General features: G+C 40.8%; 1 pseudogene; it reads right to left on the bottom strand.

The window, feature by feature from the left end:
• Window positions 1–12,934: 12,934 nt before the first annotated feature.
• On the bottom strand, window positions 12,935–13,763 carry LOC145519019 (alpha-N-acetylgalactosaminide alpha-2,6-sialyltransferase 6 pseudogene; annotated as a pseudogene).
• Window positions 13,764–15,977: the final 2,214 nt, after the last annotated feature.

Raw genomic sequence — 15,977 nt, 5'->3', positions numbered from 1 at the left:
AAGAAAGAAACAAAACCAACAACCTGAAGCTAATTAGCGGACCAAACAGAGAAGATAAAGAATATACCAACTTTAGGAATATTTTTGAAACCTATTTTCAAAAACTAAAGAAGTAGAAAAAGAGAAAGTCATCTAAACAGTCTGCTTTGAAAATTCCTTCATTTATTATCTTTTCCTTAGCCTATTTTCTTTTCTTTCTTTCTGATGTAGTGAATGATTGGCTTCACTCAGATATGGTTGAAGAGAAAAGGGCTGAAGTTAGCTCAGACAGTAATTGAAAAATGTAAACAGGGCAGTGAGAGTCCTCTATATTCCCAAATCACATACACAATCAGTGAGTGTTCACTTTGTGCTAAGTACAAAGTTTGATGTACACATACACACACACACACACACACACACACACACACACTGATATGGAAGACAGTTCTTACTGCTCACACAGTGAGTAGAAAGAGAGCTATTAAACACATAAAATTATTTCAAATATAAATAAGTGTTATAAGGAAATTTATCACTAAAGTGTGTGAGAAAATAATGGAGTATCATTTTACACAGGGCTCCAGGGCAATCTCTCTGAGGAAATGATATATCAACTGACAGCTGAAGGATGAAAAAGAAATAGTCACACACCTAGGGAAGTATTTTCATCTATGCGTGTGTGTGTGCGCACGCGCTAAGTCACTTCCGTCACGTTCACCTCTTTGTGACCCCTTCCTCAAGATATTGCTGGATAATGACTACAATAATTATGTGAAGAAACCAAATGTGAGTAAAGACTTGTAAAGCCCCATGTACATTCAATATATACTCCATGCAATATTATACTGCAGCCTGACAAAGACTCTGAGGTGGGAGTCTACTACACCCTCATGGCAGTAAAAGTTGCTTCATGATCCTGGAGTCAATTCAACAGGATGGAGAGATACTCAGGAATCAGAGTCAGGCAGGGTTTGCTTTTCCCCCCCCAGCAGGTCAATGTCATAACAGAGAATATATTTCCTTCTGTCTTGCCCTCATGGTTGCATGACAGCTGCAGTATCTTCCATGTATAACATTCTTATGCAATTTATTTCAGAAGCAAAAACTAGTTTCTGAAAAAAAAAGTAGTTGGGGAAAAGAATTTTCTTCCCTCTTTTCCCCTCTCCCCACTTCCACTCCTTGTTTCACTCTTTCTTCAGTTCAGGAAGGACATGATTTTCCAGAAGCTGTCCAGTGGACTTCATTTGATGCTTGTTGATACAACTGATCACTTCTACATACACAAGGCAGGGATCACTTCCTCTGATATCAAGGGATACCCACCTAAACCTAAAACTTCCAAGACTTACCACTATTTTTATAAGGAAGATAAGCAGAATAGTGTCTGCTAAATTCTTATGGGCTTAGAACAGAGTCTGGAAAGATCAGAAGCCTCTGAGGGGTACTCCTAAAGCAAGTGACTCCATATGTGTATTTTAATGAGGTATCTCTGAACACTGGCTGATGAATATATTGGAAGGCACAAAGGCGTTAACAGCAAGACAAATTAGGAGACATTTGCAGAAGTGCAGTGAGAATTAAAGGTGGCCCACATTAAGGCTGTAATAGAAAAAATAAAGAAAAGAGGTAATATAATCCAAGGAAGACAGAGCAAGTATACAACTCAGTTCATTTCGCATTTCTGTCTTTTGAATTAGAGATGCAAACAGATTGCCAGGCTCTGTTATTAGGGAAGAGAGAAGAGGGATGGCCTATTACTTTCCTTTATTTATTTTCTCTTTATTTTATTTAAAAAATAAATGGACATTCTAAACATGACATATTAAACATGACATATTTTCTCAAGACTAAGAACTTGGAACAATAGAAAAATATGAATGACAAGCATAGATTGTATTTTAAATGATAAAAACATATAAAGAACACATAACTCACACAAAACTATAATAAAAATAAGAGTACACTATAAATTATAAACTGGCAGATTTGAAAAAGAAAAAAACATCTAAAAATGCTGTATGCAAGTTAATAAGAATCATCAGATTATTCTGAAGAGTCTATTAGTGAAATAAAAAAAGTGATTAAGAAATATAAAATACAAGAAAGGGATTTAGCGAGTGGGTAGAATAATAAATTCCAACATATGCCTGTTAGATTTTCCAGAACATAAGCATAGAAGATGGGAAAAGCCAATAGTAACGGGTTGTATCTGAGAATTTTTATCAATTGTTCAAAGTCGAGAGTCCCAGGATAAAGAACCACAATAAAGCTAAAGCAGTGTGTTTAAAGACAACTGAATGCATTATTAATAATTTGAAAAACACCAAAGACAATAGAAAATTGTAAAGGCCAATAGAAAAAGAAAAGATGACTTACAAAGAAAAATCTTAGACAAATAAATACAAATTTCTCTCTTACTAAACTAAAAAGGACAGAACACAGAGGAACAGTATATTTAAACTACTGAGAGAAAATAGCTATTAGATGTTAGTATGGAAATTCTAACCCTGCAAAGCTGTTGTTTATGAGATAAGTGAAGTAAAAATATACCAAACAAAAACTAAGACAATTTACTGTGTGCTGAAGCTCAATGAAACAAGCGCTAAAAAATGTACTCCTATAAAAATGAAAAACAGAGAATACAGAATCTTGGTAGTGATGTTGGTAACTTTAGATAAGTTGTGGCTGGCAAATTTCAGTGCAACCACTTAAGAACAGAAATTCTATTTTCCGAGTCAATAGAGGGAAAGTGGAATAAAGAAAAGTTGGTTAATCTAATACAAGGCAGGAAAGGAGGAAATAAGCAAACAAAAATAATAGACAAGAGAAAGCATAAAATTTATAAGTTTTATCTATATTTATCCAATTGTATTGAAAATCATAGGAAATAGATGAAATGCACTTTTAAAACAGAAATTGTCAGATAAATCAAAAGCCCTAAATATCACTTTTGTAACTTAAAATGCACACACAAATATTTTATATAATTTATGGTTACCTATATATGTGCTAAAATATAAAGACATGATTTGGAGGGAGACACATGGTCTTCTAATTATTAATTACATCTGAAGAGAGAGAAGCTGCTTCAAATAACCCTGTGACATTTTATTTCTCAGAAAAAGTTTAAACAAATATGGCAAATATTAACATTTTAAATCCACATGGTGGGTACATGAACATCTTTTGTATATTTGAAATAATTCAAAAACAAAAAAAGGAAAGGAATCACAAGCTCATACAAAAGCTTTTTTTTTCCCAAATAAATCAGTTTCTGGGACATGGTCTTTGACCAGTATACATTCAACCAAACATTTATTTTCTCTGAAGTCTGTATTTCCTGCATCTGCATGACCAGGGTTCCAGATTTTGCAAATTTATGTTATTTACATTTTTACTGTGGTGAGCCTGAGTCATGAAAAACAGCCAGTTATTAGAGAAGTATTTTGTATCCATTACATTCTGTATCCATTACATTCTTACTTGAATGGAAAATTGAACTAATATATTTAGGAAAATCTTTGACAGGAGTTCAAGCAAAATGATTTTTCATGCTAATCAGGAATTAAGTAGAAATTAAATTAACCATAGATTTACATTTTAAAGATTCAAGCTTTTGTAAGGTTTTCTGTGAATATAAGTAGATTAAATACATACTGCCCTCTCCTTCATGCAATGTATTCATGCATGCAATAAAAATCCCTATTAAATGCAATACTATGATAGAATATATAGAAGAGAAGATATTTTTTCTGCAAGTTGAAAACACCCAACTCACATTTGCTGCATTTTTATTTCTTGGAAGTCCAAGGAATTTTTAGTATGACAATGATTTTGTATTTTTAATAACAATATGATTTCCTAAAGAATCTATTTGCTAGAAAAAATACACACAGTCTGATCATTCTAATATGTTAACCAGGAAATGCCCACCTTCAACTATGAGAGAACTGAGTTTCAAAAATCTCTCGGTTGTCAATGTTTTACGTATAATTGATATTTCTTGAAGCCAAGACTGGGATCAGGCTCTGTTCGCTGAATTAATTTTTGTGCAGAAACCCTTGAAAAGAATATTGCACTATTTTTTCTCTTCACTAGACAAATTATTTCCATGGCCAACACAATTGTGGAATGTGTTTTCTTATAATTAACTTAATTGTTCTTGGATTTTGGGCTGGGGGTGGGTGTTGGTATTTGAATAATCTGTCAGTTCAGGCTTTGATAAGTTTGCATGTTCTACATAGCAGGTCATGTAAGAGTGATGAAGAAGTTAAAATTTTTCCTTCTCTTATACATTAGGTCTCCCTGTTCTGCTGACTGTTTTTCAGTGATAGTCTAGGCCAAGAAAGTTAGGTGCTGAGAAAACAAACTCATGACCATCCAGCCCCTCAACTCACTAAAGTCAGAGTATCAATAACGACAAAACAGCACTTCACCTTGATGATGTAGGATGTGCTGGAAGTATACTTTATTTACTAAGGAAAAAAGAAATTCTAGTATAAACAGCAAGCTATTTAGTGGGTCCCTGGGATGAGATCTGGAAACCAGAGAAGGAGGGAGAAAGAGATATCGATCATGTATTTATCTAATTTGGCACATGTTCAGCTGAACTGGGTTCTTCTGTAGCCAGATGGTAAAGAATCTGCCTGCTATGCAGGAGACCCAGGTTCAGTCCTTGGGTCAGGAAGATCCCCTGGAGAAGGGAATGGCAACCCACTCCAGTATTCTTGCCTGGAGATTTCCATGGACAGAAGAGCCTGGTGGATTCCAGTCCATGGGGTCTCAAAGAGTCAGACATGACTGAGTGACTTTCATTTTCAGCTTGTGCTGGAAATGGATTCTCCTAGTCTCACTTTTTCTCCTTCCCCGTCTTTGTCATCTCATTAGCATTAAAATATGTTTATCGTTGCTAAAACATTCAAAGGAGTTTGGATTTGGAATATGGAAGAAAGCCTGGGATTATGGACAAGAGTTTTCTTTCCTTTTGAGTTTATTGTTGTTGTTCAGTTGCTCAGTAACGTCTGACCCCATGAACTGCAGCACAACAGGCTTCCCTGTCCATCACCAACTCCCAGAGTGTGCTCAAACTCATGTCTATAGAGTCAGTGATGCCATCCAACCACTTCATCCTCTGTCGTCCCCTTCTCCTCCTGCCTTCAGTCTTTCCCAGCAACAAGTTGAGTTGGCTCTTCGCATCAGGTGGCCAAAGTATCGGAGCTTCAGCTTCAGCATCAGTCCCTCCAATGAGTATTCAGGACTGATTTCCTTTAGGAATGACTGGTTTGATCTCCTTGCAGTCCAAGGGACTCTCAAGAGTCTTCTCCAACACCACAGTTCAAAAGCATCAATTTTTTGACACTCAGCTTTCTTTATGGTCCAATTCTTTATGAAGTGTTTTGTTTTTTTTTTTTTTTTGAGGAGTTTATATTGGGATGTAAAGTTGTGGAAATGAGGAGACCTTGAAAGAAAAACTGAAACGCAGACTAAGAAGAGTTGACAGAGGAAGGAATCTGAGTGTAGTGTATAGTCTGCAATATTTCTGATTAAAAAATGGATGCTTCTTCCTCCTTGTGTTGGGGATACTCCAAAGGGTGTACCTCTTCTTGAAAGTGAAGAGCTTCTATTGTGTCCTGGTAGAAGGCAATTCCAGCAGTGCTAGCTGCTATGAATTTCTGGGGGCTTAACACACTAGAAATTTCTTTCTCTCTCATGTAAAGTCCAAAACTGGTGTTCATGATTGATGAATGGGTCTTTTTTGAGGAGTGATGAAGGTATCTAGCCTCCTTCCATCTAGTGTTTTTGCCTTTTTCACCTCCTGGCTTTTGAGACCACTCTGCTATCTGTCTCACATCAGGAGACAGAAGATGGTGATCATGCATGAAGCCTATGACCAGGCCTGAAAGTGGCATACAACAATTTCCATCCTGGCCACACCTGACTGTAAGGTTACTGTGAGCTTTGCAAAAAGAAAAACCTGTCTTGGCGGAAGAATCTGCCAAATCCAGTGAAAACTTTCAATTTTTGTGTCCTCACTGATGTCTGATATTCTACTCTAAAACAGTTTTCAATTGGTTCTTATCTCTGTTGACATATAAATTACAGAAGTAGGATTTTGGGACACATGGATATTTAGTCTTTACTATAAATTGTTGCTTTTAATTTGTGAGTCATAACCCAGTAGCAGGTTTTGACACCAATTTAATAAGTCAAGTTGTGACCTGATTTTAACAAAGAAGAAAAAACACAGAATACAATTAAAAAAAAGTCTCAGTGCATTACAAAAAGTATAGATCAGTATTTTTGTATAACTTTTATTTCAATTGTATATATATATATATATAATTTCTTTTTCCTTTATTTTATTAAAAAATTTCTAATGACATAGATATTAAATACATATGTAATGTATAATTGCATATTACCTATACAAAATAAACACAAATATATAATTGAAATAAAAGTTACATGTATCTGTTTATACATATGTATGTGGATTATTCAACCAGCTGTAATATGTTTTTCTTCCTAGGGTTGCATAAAAAATGTAAAATAATAGTGTAAATAGTTTACCATACCATTCTTTCAAAAGTTAGGACTTGATGTGGACATGGGGAATAAAATAAACCTATCATATTTCACAATTTTGCTTGGTGTTGTACAGACAGAGTGAAACAGAGTGCCTACTTAAGTTCCAATATAACCTGAATTTTCCTTTTTCTGTAGACAACAATTACAGGGCAGGAGATTTGTGAAATATCCTAAGAAATTATAACATTTCTACACAAGGCAAAGGATGAGTCGGTAGCAGAATTACAAACCTAACTCCCAATCTGTTTGCCTTCTGTCAGTTTTGGATAGATACTCTTTTTTTTTTAATCATCATTTCAAGAAGTATCAATATACATGCATAATATCAGTCCTGTCATCTAAAGTTCTTTATATAAGCAGGTGGTTTTGGACCTTGCCTGCAGCAATAGCCTTTGATCATTTAGGGGCTGCTGATGTACCCTAGGCAGCTCCAGTTAAACAGTTATTTGTAGTAATTTAAATATATACCTTTATACTATATCTTTAATCTTTTTGCACTTATAATAGGCTCTCAGTATGAGAATATTTGAAAAGATTTTTCCCCCACAGTTATACTTCACCTTTTTCTTTCTGGGGACATGTGTAGTAGTTTTTTTTTTTCCTGTACGGATATAATTGAGATTTTACATAGGCATGAATAGTTGATAAATACAAGTATAGATAAGCCTAGTAAAATCATTTGAGATGGTTTTTATTGGATGCTAAATTCAACTAATTGTTTTGGATCTTTTGAACCTAAAATAGGGAGTTTTTCAGGAATCCAGAATGATATTTATTTTACTCCATGAATGGTTCAGGAAAAAATGGAATTATAATATATAAAGTGATTAAAGAGGAGGAGGATACAAAATCAAAGAAGTGGTTAGTTTAGTTTCCACTCTTTTTTCATATTAAGGCTCAGATATTCCCAGTCTTTAGAGATGGAATAGCTATAAAACCAATGATGCTACAACGTATTTCCATGTAGTATCTGAATGCATGGGGGTTCTCAAATAGACAGCTGATTCTGATGGGGGATGCACGGTGAGCTCAACAAGAAAGCAACCTAGTGGTTGCATAAATTAGAAGAAAAATGTATCAGGTTTTTTTTTTTTGATCCCACCAAGAGGCATGTGGGATCTTAGTTCCCCTGCTGCTGCTGCTGCTGCTGCTGCTGCTGCGAAGTCGCTTCAGTCATGTCCAACTCTGTGCAACCCCATAGATGGCAGCCCACCAGGCTCCTCTGTCCCTGGGATTCTCCAGGCAAGAACACTGGAGTGGGTTGCCATTTCCTTCTCCAATGCATGCATGTGTGCTTAGTTCCCCTACCAGGGATCAAACCAGAGCCTCCTGTGTTGGAAATGCAGAGTCTTTACCACTGAACCACTAGGGAAATCCCCAAAATGTATCAGTTTTAGACACAAAGAGAAATGCTCTTGCATCCTGACTCTGCCATTTATTCTAGTTGTGACTGTAGGCAAATTATTTAACTTCTCTGTGCTTAGGTCTTCTCATTTGTAAAATAGGAATGATGATAATTTATCAGTCAGGAGTGTTTACTGTGAGTGACAGAGATACCAGCTCAAACTGGCTTAAATAAAAAGAATTTTAGCTGGGAAGGGGTGTGGATGAGGGGTAGCTAATAGGAAACGGAGAGGTGCAGAGGCATACACCATCAGAGGAGCTGTTGGATTTAGGGTCATGTGTCTTCAAGGTTCCAGCTCTCTTTCTCTTGCATCTCTCACAGTTTTGCTGTACCTTACTTTTGAGCTTAGGCATCATACAAGTTGTATCAATGGTAACAAAAGTGACTGGAAAATATCTAGACCACACAATTACATCCTAAACGAAGCAGGGAGAAAAGAGCCCATTTTAGAAAATGGCTTCCATAGAAAAGTAGAAAACTTACCTAGAAATCTCCTATAGAAAGCTCTTCTTGCCATAAATTTGATCACATGACAGTCTCTGAAACAACCTTATTACTTAGTAACAGAGGGAATATTCCAAGGGCCACATTCCCAGGAGTTGGTCAAGGCTCAGTCACACAGCAGACCTCTTGAAAATAACACTAGTGTTGAACAACCAGGGTCTGCTGGTTGATGAGGCCAGCATCTGTGGCCAGATGAGGGGGATAAACTGTTAAAGTCCAATCTTGAAATGGAGGGTCAGTCTATCCTGCAAATAATGCTGGCCAACATGGATTGCCCAAAGAAATTTATGTTTGGGGCTTTTTTTAAAAAAAAACTTAATTTATTTTATTTATTCTTTTGGCTGCACAGCATGTGGGGTCTTAGTTCCCTGACCAGGAATGAAATCCATGCCCCTTGCATTGAAAGTACGGACACTTAACCCCTGGACTGCCAGGGAAGTCCCTAGGTTCTGTTTAAAAGAACAGAGATGCTGGGGAGACAAGCATTTGCTAGTTACTCCTCGACTACCCCACATCTGTATGCCTTCCTCTTTTCATAAAGGTATGCTGAGATGCACCTGCCCGATCTCCTTTCCAAGGAGACCCTCCAAACTTGCTTCCCTGGGTTGTTTGTACACCTGAGGCACCCAACCATGCTAGACCAACTTGCCAGGAAAGTTTATGCAGACACTGTGATTTCTGGTGGATACTGGCTTCTTGCTTGGGATCTGGAGTTGAGGAAATCATGGCTGGCCAAGCAGGTGAATATGTTGACTTAACCAGCCCTCAGGAAGAGTCCTAGAGTCTGAGATGCAGGTGGGCTTCCTTGGGCAGAAATGCTATGCACGTGCTATTATGTAAAATCATTGTTAGAGGAAGCATCCTGTGTGACTTCCATGAAGGAGGGCTTTAAAAACTTGTGTTTATTTCCCAACAGCCTCCAGTGAGCACATTTTTTCCCCTTGCTCATCCTGCTTTATATCTTTTAGCTGTAATAAATGTTGTTGTTGTTTAGTCTCTAAGTCATGTCTGATTCTTTGCGACCCCATGGACTGCAGCCTGCCAGGCTCCTCTGTCCATGGGATTTTCCAGGCAAGAATTCTGGAGTAGGTTGCCGTGCCCTCCTCCAGGGGATCTTTCTGACCCAGGGATTGAACTCAGGTCTCCTGCATTGGCAGACAGATTCTTTACTGCTGAGCCATCAGGGAAGCCTTCAGCCTCAATATAAATAATTGTTTCTGAGTCTTGTGGATCCTTCTAAAAATCATCACAAGAGTGTATGGTTGGGCTACCCCTACAACAATCACAGTGCCACATCCAGATCCAAAACTAGGAATCTCTAGGTTAGGGGCAGACTTTTTTTAATGCCAGATCTTAAATATTTTATGCTTTGTGAGTCATACTGTCTCTGTGACAGTTAGTTAACTCTGCTAGCTATGGTAATGCAGCGTGAAAGTAGCCATTAGGACAACAAATGGATGTGGCTGAGTTGTGATACAATTTTATTCACAAATGTAGGTGGGGAAGAGACACGTTTGAGCCACACTGTAGTTTGTTGACTCTTGCTCTAAGTAGCCAGATTCTTGGCTTTGTTCAAATGTAGCTTCCTGTAGTATGATGATTTGATCAAATTTAACTTGGAAGTGTTAAATTCTTACAATAAAATCAATATATAGTGGAGGATAACAAATAAAAAAACACATTACTCAGTTGTTTGTAAGACGTATGTTTCTGTTGGACCACAATAAGTCAGGCTGCTTGACCTGGGAGCAAAGTAAGTTCTTAGCTGATCTGGTGTGCCTACATACCCCTGGAAGGTATCTCCTTATCCATTGGCACTGATATCACAGGGTGGACAGGAGTTTGGGTGGTATTTACCTTTGGGGCGTCACACAGTACTCCTCTTGGTGTGGGGCCTGAGAATTGCCTGGGGGGTAGTGTCATCAACAACCTTAATTCCTCATTAATTGGTTGAAGGTTTTGCCCTCAAACTATTTCCTTAATACTTTAATTGAATTTTAAGCAGACTTTACTTTTATTGAACTTCAAGGGATAATAAACAAAGCCAGGGATGTTATTAGATTATGGTCTTTGAGTTTATAACGTGCCCTGAGAAATTTCTCAGAAATAGGTGTTTGTTTCACGGTCTCTGCCTTGTTCTCTTCTAGGGAGCAATTCAGAACAATAGATTGATGGACTGGGATTTGGGGAAGTCACTCATCTGCATCTTTGCAATGATCTTTGCAATGAGAAGGGATGGCCCCGTTTCCATGTAGTGAATATACAAGAGGTTATCTGAGAGATGCCCAGGCGATAAAACTTGTCTCGGGCCCCAGTTTTATCACTTGATAGTATTTCTTCTCCATACTTTTTATTACAATTGATTTTAGCATGAAGTGAAGTGAAAGTCGCTCAGTCATGTCCGACTCTTTGCACCCCATGGACTATATAGTCCATGGAATTCTCCAGGCCAGAACCCTGGCGTGAGTAGCCTTTCCCTTCTTCAGGGGATCTTCCTAACCCAGGGATCAAATCCAGGTCTCCTGCATTGCAGGGAGATTCTCTACCAGCTAAGCCACAAGGGAAGCCTGGATTTTAGTATGGGCCTGGATAATTCAATTTTTTCTTCCCCCCTACCTATGCAAAGACAACTTCTAGTCAACTTTAATTACCTGAAACACATCAAAGGAATCTCTCCTAGAAAAGTGAATGTTCTTTTATTTTTGGCCTAGAATTTTTCTGTTTTCTATAGGTTTTTATACTTCAGTTTCCTCATCAGTAAAATCGTGATCATGATTGTAACAGTGTCATCAGGTATTGCGCTTCCCTGGTGGCTCAGCTGGTAATATGCCTGAAATGCAGGAGACCAGGGTTCGATCCTTGGGTTGGGAAGATCCCCTGGAGAAGGGAATGGTTACCCACTCCAGTGTTCTGGCCTGGAGAATTCCAAGGACTGTATACTCCATGGGGTCGCAAAGAGTCGGACACATGACTAAGCTATTACTTTTCTTTCATCAGGTGTTAAATGAGCTAATACAAGTAAACTGTTAGTACAATACCTGGTGCATAGTAAATAGTTAATATATGATAGCAGAAAAGGCTGTAAGAGCTAACACACTATAGTCTTAAAAATTTCCTACTAAATATTTCAAAGCTTTGACTCAATACACAGACTGAGCCTAAAGCTACAGCTGCTATTGTACATGTTTTGCTTTTCTGGAGCTTAAGTGCATTTATTCTTATACAAATAATTACAAATCATTACCCCCCACCCCTATGTGCAATGGCTCACTGCTGGCTGCCTCTTTCACTGGACCCCTCATAGCCTCCTCCAGGAAGGCCTCCAATCTTCACTTCCAGGCTCCAGGAGAGCAGAGGACAAACCCACCCCACTGAGGCCAAGCAATAAAGTGCCTGATATACAGTGAGAGGACAGAACCCAGGCCACACAGTTGGCTGGCCCCCTAGAACCTTTCTAGGCCCAGCTTGGAGGAGGTCCTTGATCGAGTCCAGTAGCTGCAGACAAAGACGCTGCAGAAAACCCCAGACTGGCTGGGATTCCCCCTTTCTCAGCCCCAAAGACTTCTCCAACAGGTAGAAAACCTCACTGTTGGATGGCAGAAAAGGGGAACTGCCCTTTCAAGAGCCCAGCTAATGGCAGCTGAGAGGAGGGGCTAAGACAACAGCTGAAGGTTTGTCCCTTCTTACCAGAGTCACCCAAACTCTGGAGGAGTTCATGAAAAATATAACCTCAAGTTTTTAGAATGTTAGGAAGGGAATCTCAGACCCTCAGGGAGCTGATCCCCCTATAAAGGAGTGGTGGCTGGAGGGGTCCAGTCTTATGGAAGCCAGATCCAGGAGGACAGACTCAAGGTGGTTGATGAGAGAGGAGGGAAAGTTCTAATACTCCAGGTTAGACCCTGACACTGGCAGAAGGATGCCCAGAGAGAGTGCAACAAAGGGTTTTTCCAAAGCCACTCAGGGCAGGCCCAAGACCAGAACTCCAGCCTCCCACCCCTGGGATCCCCCAGCCACACAAATGTTCCAACATGGCTTCCAGACAGCTCCCAACTCCACCAAACCTTTTACTGGAACTGGCAAGTGAGGGGGCAACATAAAGTTACCAACTCTTTGGGATAGGACCCCAGTGTCCTAGAAAATAGAAAGTAACTTGGGGCCCATCCTGGGACTCTGAAGACCTCATGGAAAAGGACATGCCCTTAGACTCAGATTACTCAGAAACACCCTAACTATGCTCAGACCCTGACTGGACAAGAAATACCCATGATGCCCGATTAACCACAAAAAGGCCCAAATCCCTGATTTGACTGAGAGATATATCCACGAATGCCTGGAGAATACACCCTCTTCGAGGCTCCAACCGGTCTTGATTGGCCAGAAGATGGCCATTTGTCGGAGGCTCTGTGGAGACCCACTTCTCTTGTGTTCCTGTGAGGCTCCCACCAGCAGCATAGTCTAGGTCCAGGAGGGCTGGGAGAAGGTGATTCCCTACAACTGGGCTCAGAAACACGCCATTCTCCATGATGACGCGGCGATGGTGGCCCCTGAGGCTATGTTCATTCTGGAAGTAGCTGTAGGTGACACTCGCCGGGCCCCTTAGGCTGATAGTAGCAGTAGGGCATGTGCCCCAGAAGGACCGCTGGTTGTAGTAGCGGCGGCGGGGGCGGGGCGGGGGGTTGTGCATAGAAAGTATGTGCGGTCACACAATTCCACCGCAGTCGCTGTAATGAACCAGCCTGTGCTCAACCATGAACCGGACTTCTCCCCAGGGCCTTGCCTGTCTGACCCCGGAAGAAGTTGTCAAATCGGCGTGTGGACGGCGGGAGGGACGGCGCCCGACTCGGTGCTGGAAGACCAGGCCTGCGCACCGGTGAGGCATGCCAGGCTGTCCTGCGGGCTTCTGCATCTTGTGTGGGGACCCCAGGCGATGGACAGAGTGTCGGGGGTCTGGTTGATGAATTCCGGGGGCCTTGGCAGCACATGGAATACACTGGCACGGGACCAGGTGGTTGTTGCCCCCCTCGGCTGAGGAGCCCGTGGTGGGTGCATCGTTCATGCGGATTGTGCACTCAGCCTGCTCGATCTGGTGTCCAGCTTGGTGCCCAGCAGGTAGCTGGAGCTGGTGACAGTCGCAGACTGGCGTCACTGGGAAAGCCTCCTCTTGTTGCTGAGATTGAGGACGTAGATCTCGGTGATGCTCCACTTCTAGAGGTTGGAGGATGAGGCCAGGCAGGGAACATTAATGAAAGACCCCAGTTTGTTGCTGTTCATCTCTATTCAGCATCTGCTGAGGGGCAGGTACCAGCGTCCCGTTGTTGACCCAGGGGGCAGGGATGTGGGGTCATACTGCTGAGGAGCTTCAGGCAAGTGATTTGACGTCTCTGAGCCTCAGTTTCCTCCTCTCCCCTGGGGAGCGCCCAGCCTGGGTAGCCCCCAGACCCCTCACAAGACGCCTGGAGCAGAGAGAGCGGGAGTTTTGCAGCTCGGGCAGCCCAGGTCCGGCAGCGGCCCTCGCTCGCCGGGTCCTAGCGCCGCTGCTCGCCCCCGGCACCCAAGCCAGGGAGGTGGACTAACAGTTTGTTTTAAGGAGTTTTCATATCTTGTAACAAAGGTTGCCAGTTTTCTCGGCTCCAGATGACAGAGTCCTCATTACTTTTCTTCCTACCTCAACTCAGCCAGTTCTGCATAACTTAAATCTCTCTCAATACCCCACTTCTGGTTCTACACAGCTATATGAATAAGAATCATTTAATTGCCAAAGATGGAAAATACAAATCAAGATGGTGGGCGCAACCAAAAGGAAGATATGTTGGCTGAGTTAACCGAGCAATTCAAGGAAGACAGGATTCAGGCACTGCTTGATTTAGAGGTTCATGATGCCACTGGAGCTCTAGTTATGTACGTCTCTTTGAATTCCTTGGCTCTGCCCTTCATTGATCAGTGCCATTTTCATGCTGTCTTCCTTCAAGATGGTGAAATGGCTGAGGGAAGTTAAAGCTTCACCTGTACTTACCACACAATTCAAAGTGTAAACCCATATCTGGTTGCTCCTGTTAGAAGGATAAACTGAGGCATATTGAAAATTTTAGGAATCTGTTGGAGCAAAAATGGATTTGACTTGGGCAGCACCAAACCAGAAGTGGTTAGAAGTGCTCTATGCACAGGAGCTTGGGGAGCGACTTTTCCAGAGAAATGGTGGAAGCGAAGTACAGAAATTATTGATTGACCGCAGCTTGAAGCATAGCTGGCTCTGAGTGGTTGTCCTCAGCATTTTAATTTCCTAACCTTTCGGCCTTTACAAGCTTAGATTTTGGTTTGCTTATGAAGGCTGCCGTGGCAGTAGAGCCACCTCCGTCTGATTGCCTCCTTGTTTAATCAGTTTATCACTCCTAAGGAGAAGGCATTCCTAAGAGGGGCATTCAGTATCACAGAAGACAAAGATTTCATCTATCCTGTTGACTGCTTGTGACATTTACTGCCGACTGGATGTAAAAACTCCATTCCTATTCCTGTGTAATATCCTTTGCTTCATTTTTGAGACTGGGACATTTAAAACAGTTTCTAGATCCTTTTCAGATGATACATTTCTGCCAACAAAGCCATCATGTAAGATTTGCAAGGTGGAAAGAAGCTGGTCTCCACTCTGTTGCTTCAACTGGCTCTGAAGGTAAGCTCAGTTGTGGAGATTCTGGTGTTTGTTTGTGTTTTCTGGATGAATGTTATAAGAGTTCCCAGTGTCCATTCTTTGTCTCATCAGTGCCAGGAGGCAAGGCATGGGGGTTGAATTGTAGTCAAGGTGATGAGATCTTGGGGCCAACAGTTGGCTTTCTCATGCCTGGGTATTGAAGGAAACAGTGTGGTACTTGATCCAGTATTTAAACCAGCAGCTTCCTGATTACCCAAGCTTTAGTAGCAGGAAAAGTGCCTGCCGTATTAGACCCAGTTCTTTTCTGGTGTTTTGGGAATCATTTAAAAAGGCTGAGTTTGGTTTGTTTCCTTCAATTCCTTCAGTGAATTTGTAAGTACCCTGTACTAAATGTCTTTCTGCTTAAACTATCTAGAATAGTTTCTGTCATCTGCACCTGAATCAGTGTATTTAAATGCTTAGAACTATTGTTGATATATTGTACATACACAAAAATTATTTGTTACCTGGATAATTTTTCCCCCACAGAAACCTGGATGATTTTTTTCCCCACAGAAACCTCTACCCCCAAATTTCCTGCTTTGTTAATGAATGAAATGAGATACCAGTTACTGCCTGAAATATTAGGACCGGGGTGGTCCTACCCTTGACTTTGCTGAGCCCTGGCACTGAGAGTAGAGCACAATAGCATGGTAAACCATATGGCTGAGAGCGATGGAAGAAGAATTCCTAAAACAGTGGAGGTATCGTTTGTGGAGAGGGGGAAATACTACCTGTGGAGGCAAACAATGAGTATGTAGCAGAGAGACCTGTTTTTAAATAGTTGTATGTATTCTAGGAGATGATGCTTGT

This window comes from Giraffa tippelskirchi, chromosome 8 (assembly GCF_054371585.1).
Source record: "Giraffa tippelskirchi isolate mGirTip1 chromosome 8, T2T-mGirTip1v1.2.pri, whole genome shotgun sequence".
Lineage (NCBI taxonomy): Eukaryota > Metazoa > Chordata > Mammalia > Artiodactyla > Giraffidae > Giraffa > Giraffa tippelskirchi.
This window is presented reverse-complemented; position numbering and strand designations above follow the sequence as displayed.